Genomic DNA, 23474 nt, shown 5'->3' with positions numbered 1-23474 from the left:
CATCTGTTCGAGAAAAACAGGGACGTTTTCAATCTTCAACGAAATAATCTCGGGATTAATTGAATCAGAAAGCGCGAGTGCAATTAGCATGGAAGTATAGGTGAAGCAGAAATAGGGTGGAATGTAATTATAGCGCGTAATGGACAGCTCGGATTTGCATTATCGCGTTGACACTGAGAGACTGTTGACGGTCAACGCACAGATATCGTGCATGCTGTTGCGTCTTCGCAATTAAATGGGGAAGATGCGAGTCAATTTATGGAGAACAATTAGTTCTTCAGTTTTATTATTGTAAAACTGTTCGTGATATCGGTGAATGTTATATGTAGGGCTTGCGAGACTACTCGCGGACTCCTTGGTGATTTCAATGCGCGGCAAGAAGCACGTATTATTTATTAGGTTGTCCCAGAAGTTTCTTTCGTGAGTTGCATTCAATTATTTTCTGTGGCAGTGTTTATATAAATAGACAATCTAATTTCTTAGACGTTGATGCTGTAACAGTAACGGAGCGAAATGAATTGTACAGAATTTTGTAATGTAACATAAAACATAAAATATCGTGTATGAATTAATTATTAATAAAACGAGAGAAACTTTTCGGACAACCTAATACATATAACACTGTGGAGTATATAAAGCTCGTTATTTTTTATATCCTTCCAGCTGATACTTCGACCGTATAATGGATCATTGTCGAATCCTACCAAGAAGTTCTGGTATGAAAAACATTAATCGTCAAAATATTTAAAAATATAATGCTATAGTTATTCTTTGCAGTCTGCAAGAGAAAAAACGGTGATTCTTCTCTGGTCTCTAGCGGACCTAGAGAGTCGGAACGGATGTTGAGCCGACTTTAAATGCATCCTGCGTGCCAGCCACTGGCTTCTCTTCTCTTCCCTCTTTACGTCTTCCCTTTATTGTCCGCTCCTGACGCCCCGTGCCTTTTATATCTTCCCTTTTTGCCTCTTTCACCCAGGAACGTGCAAAAAATGCGGTAACAAGGCAGCGATAGACGCCACGCGTTCTACGGCTGGACTCTCTCGCACCAATCGTCTTAACCAAAATTTTGATTGACGCGAAAAATGATGTCTCATACAGAGACAGAGGCCGCAATTATCATTAATAAACCGTGGCAACGATGGCTGCGCGAGTAACTCGCCGGAGACACTTAGGAGAGGAGAGGCGCGTCCAGGTTCCAGCACGAACGACGATTAGGCAGGAACGCGAGGATTTCAGAGAGGTCTGCTGGCCTAGAAAACCAGCTCGGACCGTGCGCTACGCGCGGGTCTAATTGCTAATTAGTAATTAGTAGGTAAGCACCGACGGTCCGTCGAGCGCTGCTTGCGAGCAACGAGCAACCTAATTCGCGCTAGGTGTGCTCGAAGATGAAATTTGTGTGAGAACCGAGTATTTTCGGCTGGACGTACACTTTACGCAACCCTGTACGGTGTAATTGTTATGGCTAATTCGGTGAAGAGACTTTAGAGAACCCAGAAGTGGGGAAAATTCTTATTTGCAATTCTTATTGCTCATGTTCAATGAAATATTAACCCCCTGCGGTGGTATGTCTTGTTGTTTATTTTTATATAGCGACATGGGCACTTATCGTGTACCTTTTCTTTTACATAACAAAATGACGATGAAAGTATATTTGCTCAAACTAGAGTTATAAATGATTGAATATAGAGACGCAGAGTCAATTTCTACGCCTGATACTTTCATCTTTCATATATATATGTTATTTGCGCGTCTCGACGTATTTTGACATCCACCGTTTCCTTATCACTATAATCGCTCCCTATCAGCAGTACCTGAACGAACAAGCCAACGACACGCAAGACCAATTCCCACCTCGTTCACCGATCAATTAATCGTCCGAATTCAACCGTCTATTAAACCGCGAATACTCGAAACGTTTCCGCTATCTGTTCGCCACAGTCACAAACACGGTCGATTATTTACTGCGACACTGGCATTTAGGAAGGTTCCCGCGTTATCTGACTCGAACATTTAAATCGTTATCTCGCTACAACCTGGACAAGTTTAGAGCTCGCGTAAAAACCGTGGAAAGTATTCGGTCGCGGAGGAAACGCGAATAAAAAAACTCGGGTTTCCCATTAAACGGCGTCTAGCGAGGGTCGGCGTCGGTCCGGCCGACGTGCTTTCTCTGATTTCGGCCCCGCCTCGACATCGTCGATTCATCGTGAAAACAAACGAGGATATTATGTTCGTTCGTAACGAGGGATAATTGCAGTCCCCGTTCCAAGATCCTCCTGGTACGCGCGCGCTTTCGGACTCGGCCTCCGGCCAGGGGAGGCGCGTCCGATATGGACACACCTGACCAGTAAAAAACAATTCCCCAGCAACGAGTGCATTATCGATGGAATAAAAACGGTCCTTGAAATATTCGGCCGCGGCCATTACTATTTGTCGCTTTCATTAATTGGCGGGACAATGATTGCAAATGCGATTGTGATTGTGAATGCGTTTTCTTGTGGCCATTATGCATCCGGAGTTCTTATATTAACCATTCGCGCTCCGAATTATATTTCAATTTCGACACACGCGTACCGATGTGTGTCTATATTTTTTTTTCTTTTTTTGTTATTATGTTCCGTTTCATATTCAAGTCAGTTGCTATTTACGTGTTTGTATTATTCTAAGTACTAGATACAAAAGTACTTACTAAAAGATATCTTACTAAAATGAACAAGAACGGTATCCACGACAATAAAATAGTAAAGAAAAATTATATACCAACACTCCACCTCGACGAAAGTGATTTGCTCGTACGGCATTATCGCAAGCAAAAAAAAATCAGTGATTAAGAGCCTCCTGAAATTCGTTTACCGAGCAACAGAAACGAAATTTCCGAATGTGTTTCGTGCGGACCGATTAAATCTCGGTTAGCAGAACGAAATACGACCGGTTGGGGAAAAATTTCGCGAAACAACGGCCGACCGCGTACAAACAGCTAATCGGTCCTACCCTTTTGTCGTGTGCGTGTTTCGCAATTGGTTGATTTACGATCGCGATGGGAAGCCAAATAATTATTACCATTGGCACGATTTATTCGTTTGTAGGTTTGTGCCGCGGCAAGCACTTAGTATCGAGTCGAACACGTACGTATGTTGTACCTGCCAGGCATGCAGGCAAAAACCGCTGTCTTGCGCGAATCGGTGCATTAGCGCGTATCACCATGCACGAGTTAAGTGCACAACCGCCACGACTCCGATCCAATTAGCAGCGGATCGACCATCGAGTTTTCTCGTTCGCCGGCATTCTCGAAACGTACCAACCCCGGTTAATTAATTTATAGCCGCGTAGGCGCGTATTCGGGATAATTCCGTTAATAAGACAGGACAACGTTGCACCGAGGGCGGCTGAGAGCTGGCAAATTGAGCTGGCAATCTTATCGCAGCGAGGGGAATTGATAATAGGGAATAACGCGCTCTCGTGCGTGTTCATTGATTTAACAAATTAACCCTCAGTGGGTGTAGCATGTGTGACCGTCCCAACGGACACGTAAAGCATTGCGAATCCTGAAGAAGTTATTCACGTAAAACAATGCAGATCTGGCATGGCAGAAAACACGTACGTGCAAGACTGGATTAATGGGTGCAACAATAAAATTGTAAGATTACGCGACCAATAAACTACGTGTGTGAAATCTTCATTAACCAAATTAATGACTGCATCGGATATTGGGAGTGGACAATTTCTAGATTCCCAACAATTCATTTCTAAAGCCTGCCAGAGAATTTAAAGACATCACAGGGCACTGTTTCTTGATATAAACAATACAAATATAAATACGTATGCTACCAAAGATTCCATTATCCAAAGTGGAAGAGACGGTTAAAAAATATTGATTTTCGGACAGCGAACTTTTACTTTTGACGGGCACGATCGATCTTCCCTCGGTCTGTTCGATCCTGTAACGAGAGTGTACCGTTGCACGAGGATCGGCACGCATGAGAATACCTTCCCAAGCGGAGCACGCTTTCCTCTTCGAGGTGGCCTACCGCGAACACATTCAGTAGCTCCCGAAGTATCTGTTGCAAACTACCGGTGCAGCTGCGCGCGGATAGGCCCGCAGCTCGATGGTACCGATATTTATACGTGTATATCTAGGTGCTCGTGTACTTGCCAGTTGCTTCACGCGATACCGTGCTAGATTTACCAGCGCAGCTCGTTGCCTGCTGCTCCGGCCCGGTTGCAATAAATACTGGTTTCTCGGGCGCGCTCAAATCTACAGGCCGCATCATAACGCGTGGAACGATCCCAGAGACGCGAAAACAATGGAGAAATTGAGAAGAGTACGGAATGCTAATCTGGAAGTGGTGTATAGTCCGAGGGATAGGGAACGGGACAGTTAGGGGTTTCGTGGAAGTCGCGGATTAAAGATTTTCATACCAAATACGTGTAATTATACAGGGTGTTCTGTAACTGGTGGTACAGGGAGTGATTCTACACGAAAAAAGAAGTCGAAAGTATAGAATAAAAATTTTCCGTGCGAGGCTTTGTTTTCGAGAAAAGCGACTTTGAATTTTCGTCGGGTACGGGTGAACTTGATCGTGTCTCGTTATAACGGATCTCGATGTATTTCTTCCTTTATATTTGAAATAAAAAATTAACGAAATAATTCTTTATCTGAAATAGCTCCAATATGAAATGAATCGATACTTCTTAAATAACATTTTCATTTCAATTGATATTTGCTAATGTTTGGTATTCCTTTAATAAAGCCAAAACTGTTCGAGATTTAAGAAATCGTAAAATTCTTTTGCTCTCAGAAGTATTTAGTATAATCTGTAGGCATGAATATAGGGGTCTTCGAAAACCAGTCGCACCCCTAACCAGTACGTAATTTGTGAGAATGGCTTGTCAGAGATCGAGGTACCAATACGTCGCTGCGTAGCGAGTAGGTTAATCTCTCGTCGAGAAAAACAGGTCCGATTAGAAGAATCAGCTATACCGGTTTAATTTGTTATTAAAATTGCTGAAGCACAAGTATGGCTATAACTCGAAAACAAGATTAAACGGAGCTCGTGTTTGTTTGAATCTTTTAAATCGTTTCTACATCCCCCTACGGTCTTTCAAATATCAAAAAAGTTTGGTTCCCTTTATGGAACTTTGTATGTATTAAAAAAGAGATTTTCGTGGGTTAAGCGATATTTAAAAAATGAGGAGTATTGTTCTGTTTTTTTATTACTGCGTTTAAAATAATATTTTACCATGGATTGATTTATATTAACGTATCTTCGTCCTGGTTGTACCAGGTGATTAGTTCGACGACTGGTTAGCAAGTCTCGTCTACCTGTTCCTATCTTATACGTGACGCTATTAATCGTTTAAATGGTCTCCTTTTACTCGATAGTTTGTTGGTATATGCATACTTAGCTTGAGTAGAGTATTTAAATTATTAATGGCGTAACGTCTCAAGCAGGATTTGCTAGACAAGCTCTACAAATGTATCCAACTAACTGATGTTGAACGAAACATAGTAACACGTATATAAAAGCATCGTATAAAATTTAGAATAATCCAGAATTACTCTCTGTATCGAAACTACTAGTATTATATGTACAATGCAATGTAAGTGTAAGGCAAATTCATTATTTGAACTATTAAGTCAAATAACTCGACTTATAATTGAAAGAATTTCATGTAAACGAATTAACCTGTATAAAAATCATTCTTATAAGACATTGCAATTGCACTCAGCACAAGTGCACCGATGCACTCCTGAACAAAGTCGTATGGTAATCAACCAGAGCTCATTAAATCAAACCCACGCAATATTTCCCCGCCATTCTTTTTTTCCATCTTCGGTTAGAGCAGAGCCAGAGCCCGGCCCAGTTATCATAATCACCCTGTACACCGCATTAATACCTATTTCTTGTAGGTGCACCGAGTATACACACCCACGAGTCGCTGCGGCAAGCGAGAACCATTGCTCAATACTTTCGTCGTGGCGCAGTTTTTTCCTTTTTTTCTTTTTTCTATCCACCGGCTGGGGTATTTTCCGTTAGAAAATATGCGAATTCTCGGCGCGCCGGTATTAATAATAGTTTTCTCAACGAGCGTGGAACTCGTTTCCCCAGGAATCGGTGAAATACCGATCAACGACGCAAAAGTGGCACGTCGAGAGAGCTTCGGTTGTCGATTAACGCGGGCTCACGCGATCAGAGTGATGAGCGTGTCGCGTTTCCCGACTTTCCCGCCGATTTCTTCGCGAATTACGCGAGTTTTCCTCGCTCGGAGATTCTTTCCCACGGCGATAAGGACGCGAGCACGTTTTAACGGCTGAACACGACGAAACGCATTCCGTGTTCTTTTAATTATCGCTCTGCTGACGGTTTTACTATTTCGTTTATGAGGATTTTAATTGTTTCCTACTCGAACACCGAATGGACAAGTGTGCAGTGCGTGTCAGAGTTGAACCTTTTGGGGTGGTAACCTTTTGGCTACGTACATGTTGTCTTGTCGATAAAATTTTTTAAAACTCAATTTTAAAATCGGGTTAGTCAAGTACTGACTGTGTACAGGAAGTGTGTCGACGTTTATGATAAATTTTGCAGGAAAATAATTTCTAACAAGGGTTAATGAAATATATTAAAATTTATGTGTCAAGTGTATCACACTTCCAGTACATCATTTTGCAATATTTTTATTTAAATATTTCAGGGCCTTGTTACTTTGGCTTCAAGAGAATCACGAAAGTCATCACAAAACTGTTAAAAGAAAACTAAGTTGCTCTTTAATTACTGATAGTTCAATTAGACCTTCGATACTGGGTGGATCTAAAAACGACGAACAAAGTGTTCCGTGCTCGATGGGAGATTCTCAAAGGTGCGAACGCGTGACGATATATCGAGAAATTAGTTGACTGCGGTTAAACGCTCTCTTCGACTATCAAGGATCTGGGTTCCTGTCGCGCAGCCACGATCGCTGCTCGCTTTGAATTAATGCCGGTCCTTGCCACTACGCGCCATGAATACACGCGACGCCATAATCTCGCCATCTCGCGCCTCGCGAATAGATCCGCACGCCTCGTTGCCACAGATGGGGTTAAATTCCAATCTACAGAAAAATCTCCAACAACGAACGAAAGACGAACAATTTCTCTTTCGTCTTTTGCTCGATGGAAATTACAATCCGAATTATTAAATTTATGCAAATATTCCTGGTCGAAAGGATCTTAGCTTGCTTTAATAGGACAACCAGTTTTCAGTAGTTATAACAGAAACTGTAGGCAAATAATTGTTTGTGCGTTAAGCGGCATTCTTTCTAGAAAACGTTCAGCGACGGTTAATTAATTTCCATAGATTACATACTAAATATTTGTATCCAAAAGGCAATCGACCTCTCCTTATGAATTTCTCCGCCAGGGAGCAATTAGAGAAACAACTCTCGGCCTTAGAAGAAAATACACCCGTTCATAAATACTCACTTGCTCAGCCGTGTTGAGGAAAATTTCCTGACCCTTCGACTGCGACGGAAACTTGCGCAATAATTGAGTCCACGAGAGCTAAAGCGGATTAACCTCTTAAGCCTTGGCTTTGAGTAATTGCACGGCTCTTGAACTGCTTAACTCTTTGCATTAATCAATTCCAGGATTTGCATAAAAAAAAATTACTTTCATGCGGTGTCATTAGCTGTACTAACGCGAAAGTGTTGAAAGTATGTTAAGCATACAGTGATTTTTGATTAACTAATTTCCAGGTACGAGCAAATACGTTGGATATTTTCTAATTATTTTGCTACCCCTTTCGTTTCCTCGATCGACATTATATTCGTAAGAATAATATATTGGAGCATGTCGCTGATAAATAATACTTCCAGTTGCTAATCCATATAATTCTCTTGGCTCGACGAAAGTATTAATTGGAAAATATCCTAGAAGATACCTAATCCCTTCAAAATGAATAAGAAGTCCTCGAAATTAGGCGCGTCTACGTAATTCCGATGAAAACCGGGGACGAAACGAACGGGTGTTATAATTACACCGCGAGCCTCGTGCGTTTCTGATGTATCTGCACACATGTATGCTAATGTCGAAAACATTTGCAGGCCGTACGCGGGATATATTTCATAAATTAATATAGTAGCGTTAGTATTTCATTTCGCATAAGTGCACACGGGTTATGCCGCGGGTACGTTTAGCATATGTTTCTTCATAATCGCGCACGTCACAGACGCATAAAACCCCCAGTCTAATTATAATGTACTACCGAGGAAGAACCGGTTGCAAGGCATACAAATGTTCCGATAATTCTGTCGTTTATCACGCGATTGCACGATATTTGAGGAAGTTTGCCGAGAGTCGGGAAAGATGCACGCATAGGCATCGCAGGAAATGGCCGAGGAGAAAAGTAAATTCAATACGGACGCGGAGGATGTTACGCGATAAACGTCAAAAGCAGACCGTTACAGTTTCGCGTTCAAGTCCGCGCCGTAACGGCGAAATTTATGAATCTCTTTCTCTCATTACCACTGGTACACGAATTTTTTGCTTGTCGACGCGTACAGTTACCGCTCAGACCATGTAAGACCAGAGGATATCCTCTGGATGACCAGCGGCGTACATAGAAATGGCTCGCCAATTCGTCGCTAGTGACTTTCCAGGGCGCGGAGCTAAAGGACCGTAAAGGATCTTAAAATTCAAGATGCGAGGATCATTCGAATATAAACCGGATCTTTTTTACACAGCTTTATCGAGGATAAGTAAAAATACAAATGGATCGCCTTCTACGTTAGTTCCTTCAACAGAAATACGTTTTCTTTGTCAGATAGGAAGCTTTCTGATCCCATCACAGAAAAAACAAACTATTCATGTCGAATTGAGTAACCTCCTCCTTTTCGAAGTCGGTTAAAAACGGAAAAGGAACAAAAAGTATTTCGTATTCTTTCAGTAGGTGACATCCTAGCGTGCCGATTCCAACAAGAAAAGTCAAAGGAAAGATGCATTTTTAAAAGAATTTGCCCTAGCATAAATTTATTCTACATAATCGCTAATAAAATATGCTAGACTTGCTCCCCTCATAGGGAACATCCGAGAGCCCGAAAGGGTTAATGCGTAACGTAAGCTCTCCTTCCATCAACTCGTTTCTTGTTCCAACTACTCTACCTGGTCCCACACGCTAACGATCGAGACATCCTACTAAACAAACACTATTCGACTCGCTCGTCCATCGTTTGCTTCATTCCCACACTCGTCGCACCGAACCATACCGGAGCAGATTATTCCGAGTCTCTATCGAAATAAAAGCAAAACACGGTAAAATGGCGGCTAGATCAACGCACGACCGAAGGCCTGTTCCTCCGCGCGTGCACCGCCACGTGCAGCCGGCGCGCTCATGCTCGCGAACTAGGCGCACTTCATCCGCCGCTATTTCCATATTCGTATGGTGAGCGAATTTTTTCCACCGATCTCTCCGTCTCTGCCCATCCAGCTGGACGTGCGCGCGTAACATCGAGGAGAGATCGCCGCGTCTCGTTGTAGGCGTTTCACTATGCCGGCGCGCCGCATCTGGGATCGCTGTCCTCTAACGGGACGCGATGCAAATTCTGCCAAAGCTCTCGGGGGATAAAGTCTCGTATCGTGTTCGTGATGTCGTTCATTTTTTCACCCCGATCGTTTCAGCTTGGGGGTGGCGATGCACGCGGGGATCGCCTGGATCGACGTTGATGTCGGTTTTCCAGTAATCGAGCGAGAAATTTGTATTACAGGCGAGGCGGAGCGGGCCTCGGGAGCCGATGGCTCGCGTAGGAAGTCGATCGTAGTCGATGTCGGGTTACCGTACGGGTTTCGGATTCTTTTTCAGACGCTTTACATCGTCGAGGTGTTCCTCGGATGGCTGGACGTATGATTTTCTCTTAAGGCGTGCTGGTAGGGAACGGTCGGCGGAATCGCGATAACATCGGTCGATGGGTGAGTCGTGGGGTGTTATTCCTCGGAGGAAACTTAACGTGGAGGAGATTTTGGGTTTTTAGGGAGATTTAAGGTTTTCCAACTTCGTTTCCATTTTTGACAGCAAATGAGGGATATTTGTATTTATATATATATATATTTATATTCGACGTTATTATTTATATTTCTTATTTGAGTTTATGAATCTTTATGAATTTATTACTTTGTAATTGATTTATGTGTGATTGTATCCCTTATTTGTTTTTGAAAAAGTTGTCGAAGCTATTCAATTATAGCACAAATAAGGAATATTATTATTTACAAATTTTTTCCAAGAAAACTTCAAGGAAACATGCATTTTTTTAGATGTGCAGTTATAAACAAATTATGTATGCATATGAATGGATGAATATCATGGATTAAACAGGCGATATCAGGTTGAACATATAGTATAGAGCTAGATACAGGATAGAGATCCTAAAAAAGGAACAATTGCACTACTTCAACATTTTATTTATTCCGAAGCTTGTGACCGGAAAATAGACTTCTGTAAATGTTCATAACTCGACCTAAATAATTTCCACGGTTCTGTAGAAAGGATATTCGTGTTCGCGTACGCATATATTAACCACACCACTTTCTACACGCTGGAAATCCAACAGATCCTCCGCGAGGTACCATAGACTCAGCTTTATACGCACGCAGGCCAATTTAAATTTGTCCAGAAGCGAAAGGATCTCCGGGTTGTCTTTTAACGGGATCGAATGCAAAGCAGCCTGTCAGGGCGCGAACACATATCGGAGACGCGCGTAAAATGCACGCTCAACACACGCACGGGGTGAACTCGGACACCAGCCGTTTCTCTTATAAATTTCGTGTTTCTGATCTCGGGTTTCGCTTGCGCGCTCCGTTCGCGCACGATCCGGCCCAAAAAGCGCGGTAAAATAGCGATAATATGGCGATAGGGTAAAGCCGCGTCAGATTGAAACATTGCCTGAAATGTGTAACACGAGGCACGAGGAAACACCGGTGCGCCTTGTTCTCCAACGTTCCCTGCGAATCGTTCCATATCTGGCGTTCCCTAACGGGATCTAGCCTCGAATGGATTCGCCTATTTTCGATGAATTTCGCGATACCGTCCACGAAACTGCGTGCGAATGCATAATGCACGCCGTCAGATGGCTCAGACAGATTTCCACCGGCAATAAATCGACGCGATACGCGCGCCATTGATAACCCGTGCGATTCCTGCTCGAGAATGGGAGTTTCCCGATTTTTAGGCAGAAAGCGGTAGTAGAGGAGAATTGAAGAATCGATTTCTTTCGTTGCAGGTTTCGATTACCACGGCTGCGAACACTGACGAAGAATGCAAGCGGCTGGCTCGATTTAACCTTTTCAAGTAAGTTTCAAACGCTACTTCAAAGAGATCAGTAGATCGTTACTGCGAGAATCTTTGTACATTTGAAATTCCGAGGGTATTGATCCTTCATTTTACGCATCCTGAAGATTAAGACAAATTTTATTCGATTATAAAGCGCCGAATACGCTCGATTTCTTGGGTAGAGTAAAAATGATTTATAATGTGATAATGTGTCCTTCCCTTGCGAATAAAAAAGCTTTAGCAAACATGGATAGAAAGGTCAACCGTTTCTGAGATATAAACACTTTTGAACATTCCGTATAAACATATCCTAGAATTAATTTCTCAGGAAGCCCACGTTCTTCGCCAATTTCCTTATCTCCAGTCTCGTTGAATCGCACGAGTAATCCCGTCCAACTTTTTAACGCAAACGGCCTACCGTGGAGCGTTTCCTGGGCGCTTCTCACGGCGCCTCGTTCCCATAAAAAGTCCGCGACCGCTTAGGCTAACCCGGGGAGCCGACAGGAGAGCCACGCGACGCGGAATCGTTGGAAGGAAACGGATGCTCGGCCCAGTTCCTACGGCACACGCGCGTAAACGCGCTGGAACACTTCGCGAATCGCCACGCTACACTTACGAAATCGGCAGCATTGTACGGCGCTAGCTCATGCTTGCGCGCGTAAAAAAGAGTCGAGTGCAGGGTGGGATGGGAGGAAAAAGTAACGAGGCTCTGGCCTGATAAGATAGGTATGCGGGACGCGAGCATGACGGACACGTTACCTGCCCGTATGCAGATTAATCGGATAAATCTCCGTTTTTCTCTTTTCTGTTTTTCTGCCGTCCCCCCCTCTCTCTCTCTCTCTCTCTCTCTCTCTCGGGGCAATGGAACCTCACCTTTTTCAGGCCAATGTCTGTTTGCACCTCGACTGCTCCAGCTCGACTGAGACGGAACGCTTATTAAACATTCAACGGCCGCTTGTTTACCGTTTCGGTCAACGTTGCCTTCCGACTACCCACATTACGAAATGTTATATTACGGCGAAAGCGGCGACGGGGAACTCTAGAGACTAGAAGCACGGCCGCGATAACACGGCAGGAATTAAAATGGTGGCGGGCTCGTTATCGAGACCGTTCCTGGAGCTCAACTAACTATACACGAATGTTCAGCGTGTGCCTAATCCTTTTGAACAACGCTGTAGTAACGCATGGCCTCCACGAGCGAGCTACTCAAGATATTCCAAAGAGATAAAATTCAAAACATCCGGGGAGCACGGAAAGCAAACCGACTGCGTCTTCGGTATTCGCAATCTTCTCAGACATAGACGTCTAACTCTTCCTGGAAAGTATGTATATTTATCGCTGGACGAAGGTGGCTGAAGGATCTGCTCATCCTGGCAATCGACGACAGCTTTTCAATCGAAGGGGATATATGTTCGTGAGTCTATACTTGAACGACGATCTATTATTAAACGTAGATGTTTATGCATATTCATATTTTTCAGAACCTCGAGCGAGAAGAATGTTTTCCTTCTAAACTGTCTAAAGTATCTTTTTTTATGCATTCTTGCATTTCTACGCATTCATTCTAATTCAAGCATCGTGATTACTGCTTTGAGAAGTTACGCAGATCATTTTCCTTTTGAACCTTTTTCAAGCATGCTAACACATATGTATACATTTATTTTTCCCATCGGAATTATATATTCATAACGAGCGTGCGAGTTTTATTTATAAGGGTGCAAAATCTACATTTGTTCATTCTTTACATTCATTTGATTCCTGCTTTTCGTTCCTTTGCATTTGCGTTTCCTTGCATACACTAACAGTTATGTACACGTATATTTTTCGAGCTCTTTTAAATTCTATAACACGACAGTCGCCATTCCCATCGAAATTAAATATTCATAATGAGTGAGTGAGTTTCATTTATAAGGGTGCCATTTGTTCATTCTTTGCATTCATTTGATTCCTGCTGTACATTACTTTGCATTCGTATTTCCTTGCATACTCTTCATAATTTTCTCATTAGAGACGTAGCCTGTTAAGGTCCACTAGCCCTATTATAGCTCGGGTACGTCGGGATTGCTAAACCCGTACTGTAGCTGCAATCAAATATAGCTACGGGCCCTGAGGGCAGCATTTTATTGGAAACTATGTCCCAATAATCCCCAACAATCCATTTTGAAACACTCTGAAATACTCAGTTAACATACAAGAATGCAATACGAGAGGAGAGGCTCAATCAATTGAAAGGGTGTCGAAAGAGAATAATGCACTGTCCTACTTGTCTTAATTTGATAAATTAATACTTTTATCGATATCGACGCTATTTAAAGTGCCTCTTAGCTTGACCAATCAATAATTTCATCAGTCTTGAAAAGGAAACGATAAATGGATCTTCGAGGTTTCAACCCTCTTAACGGGCTATTTTAGTCTAGAGTTTACAGTTATTGTAATTCAATAATAATGATACGAAACTGATAGATGTAACAGGCCAACAGCGGCCACATGTTTTTAGTCTATTCTATACAACACAATTCGCCTCTAAACAGGTTAACACCTCTTGAAAGATATTGACACGTACATATATAATTCAACAGTCTCCTTAAATGCACAAGTTTCTCTACGATAAATGGACAGTAACATGATCCGGGATATCTCGATGAGACAATGCTAATGCAACGATCAAACTTTTTTTTTTATTATTACCGTTTTTCTTGTAAAACTGTTACCATCGTATTGTACCTGACATTTTTCTGATTAAAACGATACCAAACACGGACGCGATTCGCAGCATATTTACTACATGTTTCGCCGAAATAATCCCGGTGTTGGTCGCCATTTTCGCATTTCGCTCCGTCCTCCTCTTCGTTCGCTGTCCTTCTCTACGCTCGAAGTTTGTTGACAAAACATTAGAAGATACAGTATCGACCGAAGGAGACCCAAAATATTGACACTCGAGTGTTTTTATGTGTTTACACTTGACACGTGCCGAGCGTCGAACGTAGAAAAGGACAGATAGCGAAAGAGAAAGAGGTCCGAGGAAAAAAGAACACTCGACAGAAGCGTATCAATCGGTGAGGATCATATTACACCGGTGGTCGGGGCTACTCGTGCAAAACTACGGGCAAAAGAAGTATGAATGGGCTGGCAGCGGTGGGGATGGGTATCTGAGAGACATAAAGGGTGTCCCGCTTAAGTGAAGTCCCGCAAACTCCGAAACTATCGGCCGAATGGAAAATTTCAAATATGGAAATTGCATGGTAAAACGGGCCTCATGTTTCAGCGAGAAGAAATTTTTGTTAACTTTTTTTATTTAACGAGATACGATGGTCAAGTTTCGTTTTTCAAATGGAACTATATACTTTTTTTTATACCATGCGATAGTAATTTTCTGTTCGAATTCATTAAGCTTTAATGTATTTACCCGATTTTTGTTAGTTTTCAAGCTACAACGCTTCAAAGTTTGCTAATTTCCAAGGAGAAAACTCGGTCCCATTGATGCAGTAAGCACCATGCGGAAAATGGGAAGAATCGCAATATTTTGGGCTGGGACACCCTGTATGTTTACGTTTGCTTTTATACCAAAATTACCGTTATTTACGATACTTGATTACGATATCTTTTAGAATTAAAAATATATCGAATATTAAAGTGGAACAGGATATTTAAACGTCAAAATCGATTTGCAAGTAAACATTGCTTTGGTTTCGTATGGATTTATAACACTTTGCCGCAATACCTTTTAGAATAAAAAAAAAGCATACAATATTAAAGCGGGACACAATATTTGTACTCGATTAAAGCAAAAGAAAATCCACTTAAAATTCGTCTCTCGAGAGGTTAAATTTATAACACCGTCAACGGAAGGTTTGCTTGGCGCATGATTCTTGTTCGCGACTTAAGAATAGCGTGGCGTGCTATGTGTAGGTAACAACAACCTACGCAACAGGAATTCCAGAAACGACGGTTCTCATTAAAAAGTTGTGCACCTCCGTCAGTATTCGATTGAAAAAATTCGAACCTCGACGTGTCCACAAAGGAGCGAATTCCACATCGAACAGAGAAGAGTTCGAAACGATGACGTGGCTAATTATCGCGTAATAAAATTGCGAACACGACATTAAGGCAATCTTCGCTCGAGCGATTTCAATGGGCGGGCGATACCGTCTCGCAAGCTCGAAGCGTCGAAATGGATTGAATGACGTTGGAATTGAATTCTTTTCGAGTCGTCGCTAACGGTTACTGTCGCGTTAAAGAATAAAAAAACAAAAAAAAAAACAGTGTGGTTATATAGATACGCATACTTTTAACGATGACTTCATTGCGCGCTCCAAAGTGAATTCAGCGCGATAAATTATAGGTATTTCGCGAAGAATCCTTTACGACGCATTGTCGCGCGCATTACCGATAATTTAACGACCGTTCCCAGCTTAGGATGACGGCCCGTTCATACTGCGAGGCGTCCTTCACGTTCAGATTCTAAAACGTGAAAAATGTCCCGAGTCATTCGAACGTTTATGAACTTTCGCTCGTAACAGGAACTCCGTGACCATAGACCCCCTACGTTCATCACTCTACCAGCATCATAACCGTCTACCATAATGCAACGTATAGGAGAATTTTATTTATCAATGAGTAACGTAACGCGAAGGTATATGAATTTAGTTTTTTGTTGTCGCAAAGTCGGACTAAAGTCTTCAACGCACATCCTCGTTCGTGAATACAGTCAGTCTCGTAAGTATTCTCACCTTCTATGTCTATCGAAGAAATTTCTTTAAATTAAATTACAGGTTCGATGTTTTCCAAATAAACGATTGATTAGAAATATGTACATAAATGGACACCACACATGTATATATTTATAATAAGAAATTTATTTTGAAACATCAACATAAATGGTATAATTGATATTAATAGATTCGCAAGTTTTATTAGATATTTATTTTAAAATAAAGCGAATACAAATTTTATCGAACTATTCTAGTCGAAAATTCTGATTCTCAGCCTAAAATAAAATTGGAAGCTCGTAAACGTGAAGCATTCTTCTTCTAGAACAAAGCAAACATTTTCTTTGACATATCTACGAACCAACTCTCTATTTTTCTATTATTTTTCGAAACCGAAGAAATCATCGTCTGAGAGACGAAGATGCAAATCACAGCTGAAGCAAGCCGCCTACAAATAAAGGACATTACTAGGCCGTTTCTCACATAACTTCCTAACCAGACAGCAATCGTGTCCCCTAGATAATATCGAATTCACGGCTCGCAGGTTCTAGACGCGAGAGGAGAGGTTCGGTCCTCCACTAACGTTACGTGATATGCGACGACATTCTCCGTTCCTATTCGAACGAAACACCTCTTCGAGGCGAAGGGCAAAGAGCAGGGTAGCCCGTGGGTGTCGCGTTTCAATATCGTAAAACGGGAAAGTCTATTATTGGCTAATAATGGCTAATAACGAGCGAATTCGTCGTCGTCGAGCGGCGCGTTTTTTTCCGGTCGTGCCGTATTCTGCGTTTTTATTGCGGCTTCGTCCCCATTTGATCGACCGTTTTACGAGCTCTCTGAATCAGTCGGAATTGCTCCTTTTAAATTCAATAGCCCCGATCTTGTCACGAACGGTACAGTTCCCCGGCCAATTATCGTTCGGGTTTGTCTTTCGTCGAGGCGATTGCGCGAGCCGCGCGTTTTATGCATTGTAAAATCGCTCACTCGGCCGACGAAAGTGTACCCCGAAGCGCACCATCCGCAACTTCTCGGAAATATCTCGGGATCTGAGGAATCCTTACATCGAACGCAATTATCATTCTTCTTCTTAAACGAAAGAAGAAATAAACCGGAAAAGAGAACGAACGTTTGGTGTTTCGTACTTTCTGGGTACATTTCGGACTGTAACTTTGGTTTGAATTTTTATTTTGAAACTGATCCAGAAAACACGTGTTCCTATTAAGGATTAACACAACTTCTATGGGGTGTCACTAGGCACTGAATATACAGGGTTCTTCTTAACTCTTTGATATTAGCGTCAAGATTTAGATTTGAAGTAAACATTTTTGGGAAATATATTTCCAACGTACCGTTGGAAGAAGATGAGATGGAAAGAGAAATCTGAGTGTTTGATTGATGCAAAATGCTGAGCCTCTTGTGGAGACTTTGTCCCACTCGCAACATTTAATATTATTAAATTTTACCAAATACACATCCGAAACAGAATGTGATAACAATCTTCTAGCAATATTTCAAGGTGTAACTATTCATCAAACGTGGAAACTGTCCACGTATTTATGAACGGTGTATGCACTTCAGATGACATAAGTTCCAAACAGAGACTCTCGGGAGAACATAAATCCACCGCCGAACTTTCTACTTTACCACTAAAACCGACAATTACCAAAGAATCTGTGGATAATAGCCCATTACCGTGGACGTATTTATCGCGCCAAAAGCATTCGTAAACGCTTCACGACCGAATAATTCCGCTAAATCAAAAACTAAACGACTCCCCTGCAGGCTTCCGTCCAGCGGGCATGCGCAGGTAATAAAAAGAACGGTCGGTGCACCGGAGGACGTTACACCGCTCGCGATAGCTTTCTCTGTCGCTGCACGTGTGTAATTAAAGGAGCTCTGGTTGTCTCAATTAAAAAAAAAAAGAAAGATAAAAAAAAAAGATAAAACTGACCGCAATTAAGCCAGCAGACCCCTTAACCTACTTGCCAATTAACAATTGGTCGCGCTGCCCGAGGGGTGAGTCGTGAAATGGCTCTAAAGTAAAGCGCGTCGTCGCAAAAATATCAATTCTCTCTTCGCGAAGCGAAATTGCCGTTGCTTTCCTGGATTTGTTTCCATCTTTTTTTTCTTTCTTTCTGTCTTTTCCCTGGAGGGGCAAGGGGAGCAAAAATCGCTGGTGAAACCGCCACGACTGCGTTTCCCGCCAAATTGGACCGCTCGGATTTTGCTTCGCGCAGCAGGCAGCGGCGCTGGGAAAAAGTCTAACGAGAATACAATTACTTCTTCGAGGCGTTTCTTTTCGGTTCGAGTTGCGGAACGATTGTTTCGCGCGTCACTTTGCTCGAAAACGTCGGTTTCTTCGTTTAGCTGTGCACATACATTTTCAAATTGCGTTTCTTTCAAGCTTTGTGTTCATACGCAGCGCTTAGTACGGTGTTTCTTACCGCGCATTGAAACCACTACAGAGCGTACGGTACATTTTATCACGCTTTGAAATCACCACGATTAACGATACCAAACAAGCTAAATTTATCGTAACACGTTGATCGCCGCGTCGCCCACACACGAGTGACGGTGCTTTTCACTGAATGATTAAAGAAAAAAAAATTCTGAAAGTCGAGCAATAAAGGAAACGAATTTGAATGAAATTTATGATGATTGATGAAGTTATGAAAACAAATACCGCGATAAAAAAAGCAAACTAACAAAATATCTATCAAGAATCGAGCTATTGCATGACTATACAAATGTGCTTTCTACTTGTCTTGACAGCCATCACGTGTCATTGATTCTAGATAATTGCTAGGTGAAAACGTCGCAGGAGCGATAAGAGCACGTGTGACTTTCTTAAACTGCGAAGAGAGCAATTTGCATCGCGGCGACGGACAAAAAAAAAACGCCTAAGCGACCGTGTCGTAATAGGTACGACGATAACTAGGACGCGAAGATCACGGGAATATCCTCGGTCGTTTTGCAGCGTAACGATATTTATCAACGCGGAAGGGAAAAAGGCGCTCGACAACAATGACAAAAGGAGGAACAATCGGCATGAAAGAAAGCAGGAACTCCGGTGGGGGGGCAGGCGAAAGAGGAGGGGGAGAAAAAAGGCACGACGAGGTCGAAAGAGTCGCGCAATTAGCAATTACTGGCCGCGGTACTGAAATTATGTCCGTGGAGCAAAAGAATCGAAACAGGACGAATCGGGGGCTGGCGCGCGGTATTAAATCAAAAAGAAGGAAAGTTCAATTTCTGGCTACGTGAGGGCCCAGTCAACGATGGCCCATGTTCGAAACAAATTTTATGTCCTCCTGGAAAGTAATGGGGAAACCACCGCGGCGCAAATTACTTGGTATCGGGAGCAGGGAACTGATGCAGAAGTTACAAATCTTGTATCGAAGATGGCGGGCATCTTCGAGTGAATAAACATGTTTTTACAAATGAATGTAATGCAATGTAACTCTAGGATCTTGATCTGTTTGATGTCATTAATCATGGTGATTTCGTGCTAATAAACACTATCAACGATAAATACTCAAAATAAAATATGTAATTACGTTCACAATGACAAATCCAACGTACTATTATCGCAATCTTTTAAAAATTCTCATTCATCTAACAACCGATCGTAAGATGAGAAACACAATTCACGATTTCAACGAGTCCCAAGAATCATTACCGCTACAAATTCCCGGCGAATGTACTATACGTAACCTTTTCGCCGCACCTCCACTTCCAATTACTAAAATTCAATTAGGCGGCCGTTCTCCCAGCGCGAACGCTCCGTAGCGATCACGTAGAATAGAATTCCGTTATTTCGTCTATGTGACGCATTAGGGAAGAGAAACCCCGCGCAATGTGTGGTCCGTTTCGCTGTTTATCAACAATCGACGGTCACTCGCGAGAAGGTTTACACGTAATTAGAAACGTGGCCTTTGCAGGCGATCGTTGCGTCACTGACACTGACTGCCAGAGACTAGACAGCGTTGACATTGACACGCGTCGCGATTTCAAAGTCAGATCCGTCAGGATCGCTCGGTACACGCCGTGAGAGTTCTTTCTTTTCATCGCGCAGTCGAAGGTCCCTTGAACGAGACAACGGAAAATAATCGTCGAGAGAGACGGGTAGCAATCACTGGAGAAGAAAGTGATAAGAGTAATAAAGTATGTCGAAACGATGATCCACGGAAACGTTAAATCCTTCTAAATCGAAAGCTCTCGGCGTGCTTATAAGAATATCTTCTGCTTAGGTGACAGAGATTTGCCACTGGCCAAAAAGTATAATTATCAAGAGTTGAGAGAGACCTTATAGTCCTTATATTCGCCGTATTCAACCACTGTTCGATACAATAAATGAATAACTTCAAAGTCGGACATCTTCCTCCTGAATCATCTTACAATAACATCTACAATAACAAAGAGGAGCGAATAACAAATGAGTCGGACGATAATTTTAGGCGTCTCGGTCTACGGTGCATCCAGACGAAAATCCTAAGTGTTTGCTTAATCGCGACACACAGGAGTTGTTCTTCCCAGGGAATATAAAATACTGACGTGTGGTTTGACTGGAAACAATTTATGAGAAAGATGGTGATGTTTTTGCCGAAGTTTTTCAACTTGTGCTCCGTGAATCGTTGCGTGTTTCAATTTTATAATTAAATATTGTTATTTTTTTTGTAACAGATTGCAATAAATATCAAATAGAATTCCAAATAATATTTCATAAATTTTGTTTAAAGTGTAATTAGACATTCGTAGAGTAGTCACAAAACCTAGCCTCGATATAAGACTCGATCCCGTACCTGTAAAAAAAGCTTTCTTTCCGAGGTATGCATAGAAATCGAAGTGAAAGATATTATTTAAACGCCGATTACTCGGCATTCCGAGTGCATCGCATAAGAAACGTGTAACACGGCTCCGTTTACGGCGGTGGACTGAAAATTGCATCGATAGGAATGGAAGTGTCAAGAATATCTTCGCTGGAAAACAGCTGTACGTAGTTTCCGTTGCGCGAGAAACGCAGCAATGTTCGGAAAATCGCAGCGCACGGGAATGAAGCGATAAAGTCCTTAAACGTCCGCGTCAGAAAAACGTTACGGACAAAGAGCGAGCGAGAAAGAAATCGAACGAGCGACTGGTTACTAAACTACATAGTAGACAGGTGATACGGATCGCAGTATGTAAGGTAACGGTATTTATTGAGATCGCGGCGATCGGCCATGATAAAGAAATCTGTTCGATTCGACGCTTTTGTTACTCGTCTAGAAAGTCGCTTGTCGATCGGTTTCGAAAAAATCACGGACATTTTGCTGCGAAAGGATCTGCTTGGATTCCATGAAAGCTGAAGAATGCAAAGGTCGCATTTTACAGAGAATCGGTAGTTGGCGAGCGTTCGTTCGATCGAAGCTATCTGAAGATATTTAAAAATCATGGCTATATTCAACAATTTCCTTTAGAAAATAATAAATCCCAACGATCATATCTTTGATTAAGTCGATCATTTTCTAAAGGAAATAATATTTTACAAAATTGTATTTAAGCGAAAGATACCACATGACGGAGAACTATAAAATATAATTTTCACATAAAAACATCTCCATCATGTGGTATCCTTCACTTAAACACAGTTTGTAAAATATTATTTCCTTTAGAAAGTAATTGACTTAATCAAAGATCTGGTTGTTGGGGTTCATTATTTTTCACGCGTCCAAGATGACGTTCCCTTTAAAACAAACCGTGAGAAACGAATATGTATAAAGAGCGAATCATCTCGGTCTGAATTTTAACAAAAACAGCGCTACGGATCCTTGAACGCGTCCTTGGCGATTAATTCGCCTAAAGTTCCCTAAAAATACTTCCTCCCGAGTGACCTAGATCTGTCGAGTGAATCGGTAGCGAAAAAACGTAGCGTGAACGATGCTGGGAACAGGAATAAAAAGACAGATGGGAGCGTGACTGGACAGCGAGAGGCTATTGGGAAATCGTATCGGATCGAAATGAAGCCATACAGTCGGTACGTGGACGTGTTATTATGGCTTATAAAGGAGATCGTAAAATTTTACCAATTTTCGAGTCGGCGATGAAGTCTTCCGAATCGGAGATGAAAGATCGAGGAAGAAAGGAAACATGAATGGTAATTCGGCGATGCGATTACGGATGCTTTGCCTCTTTCACGGAGAGTTTATATTCAGTTTTTATGGGAACACGTGTTTTCTGGGTAAAAGGGCGTTTCGATCGACGATCGAGGTCCACTTGTAACCTTGAATCCAGAATTTATAGCCGCCTTTGACGATACTATATTCGTGGATGTAGATGGCTCGAACACAGAAATGTCAGAAAGTATATAAAAATATGTTTAAATGTAAAGTTTGCAAGCAAAGTAGGAAATAAATCTTCAGTGGCATCCTGTAATGAAATTTTTATTTATTTTTGATTGTATTCTTGAGCCAGCTTCAGCTTCGAATACATAATACGAAAGTAGAATACTACATTTAACGCTAAAATTATGGAAGTCAAAGCGTATTTTTATTTAAATCTTGATTCTTTACATGGGTTTCCAAAAATATCGCAAATTAGATCGCAAATAAAGGTAAATTGTAAAGAATATAGAATAATATTGTTACGCCTTGGCATATCCTGAGCCGTAACTTAATATTTCCTTATTAACAATGACGATTAAACGTAGAACAATTAAACGCAGAACAATTTAAATATAACAGAAACTGTATTCTAGATCAGCTGTATTCTTTGAAATGTCGAGAACGTCTGATGACTGTTCGATCACTATCGTCGGCAACGTTCTTCATACCCTTTACTTAGGGGAGAATAGAAGCAACCTAACAAACAATCCTCCAAACGTCCACAGTTGCACTTTTCACCTGAACTTCCCGTTACCCGAGCTTCATAATTCAAGTTCGTCGAAGGCCGAACAAAAGCCTGACCGTGGACATGTAAACTCTTCGAATTAGCCGATTACCGACGGACGACGTGTACCTGTTCGACTACAGTTGTACACCTTATGCCATTGCATTTACGACTCTCCATTTTTTCCATCGAAGATGTAGCCTTCGAGCAGCGTCGTTTCGATGCGGCTCTCCAAGGAACACTGTTGCTCCACGAGGTACACCGTCCTCATGGAACAACCTCTCCTCGTGTACGGGGCTCACAATACTCGCTTATTAATTCTTGTCGGTGGTGAACAAAAGGAACACGGTTGCCCCGCGAATTCGACGCGATTTCTCTTAACTGTAATACGGAACACGCGACTGGAGACCACGCGGAGAAACGAGGAACGAGCGAGGACGCGTTTTGTACCTTCCCAAAGACGAAAGGGTATTTAGGGAAGTCTCTCTTCAAGAAAAGGTTTGGCAGAAGATCATGCTGCGTATTACGTGTAATCGCTGAAAGTGCGTTACCTTTACCTGTATTTATATATACATGCGTCTAAATAGAATCCTAACCTTAGAGGATA

The 23474-nt window shown here is 42.0% G+C and overlaps 1 protein-coding gene across 2 annotated transcripts in view; it reads left to right on the top strand.

The window, feature by feature from the left end:
• Positions 1-23474, top strand: part of LOC128877612 (uncharacterized protein DDB_G0283357-like) — a 100751-nt gene that overhangs the window by 64071 nt on the left and 13206 nt on the right. The window contains exon 3 of one of the 2 annotated variants that reach the window (XM_054125062.1): positions 11248-11315. The gene's annotated coding sequence lies outside the window, so the exon portion shown is untranslated. Of the gene's footprint in view, positions 1-11247; positions 11316-12651; positions 12712-23474 lie in introns of those variants that run through there. The other variant, XM_054125063.1, reaches the window with a different exon arrangement.

The sequence above is a fragment of the Hylaeus volcanicus genome, chromosome 5 (assembly GCF_026283585.1).
Source record: "Hylaeus volcanicus isolate JK05 chromosome 5, UHH_iyHylVolc1.0_haploid, whole genome shotgun sequence".
In the NCBI taxonomy this organism is placed as follows: domain Eukaryota; kingdom Metazoa; phylum Arthropoda; class Insecta; order Hymenoptera; family Colletidae; genus Hylaeus; species Hylaeus volcanicus.
The sequence above is the reverse complement of the archived record's forward strand: the minus strand, read 5'-3'. Positions and strand labels throughout refer to the sequence as shown.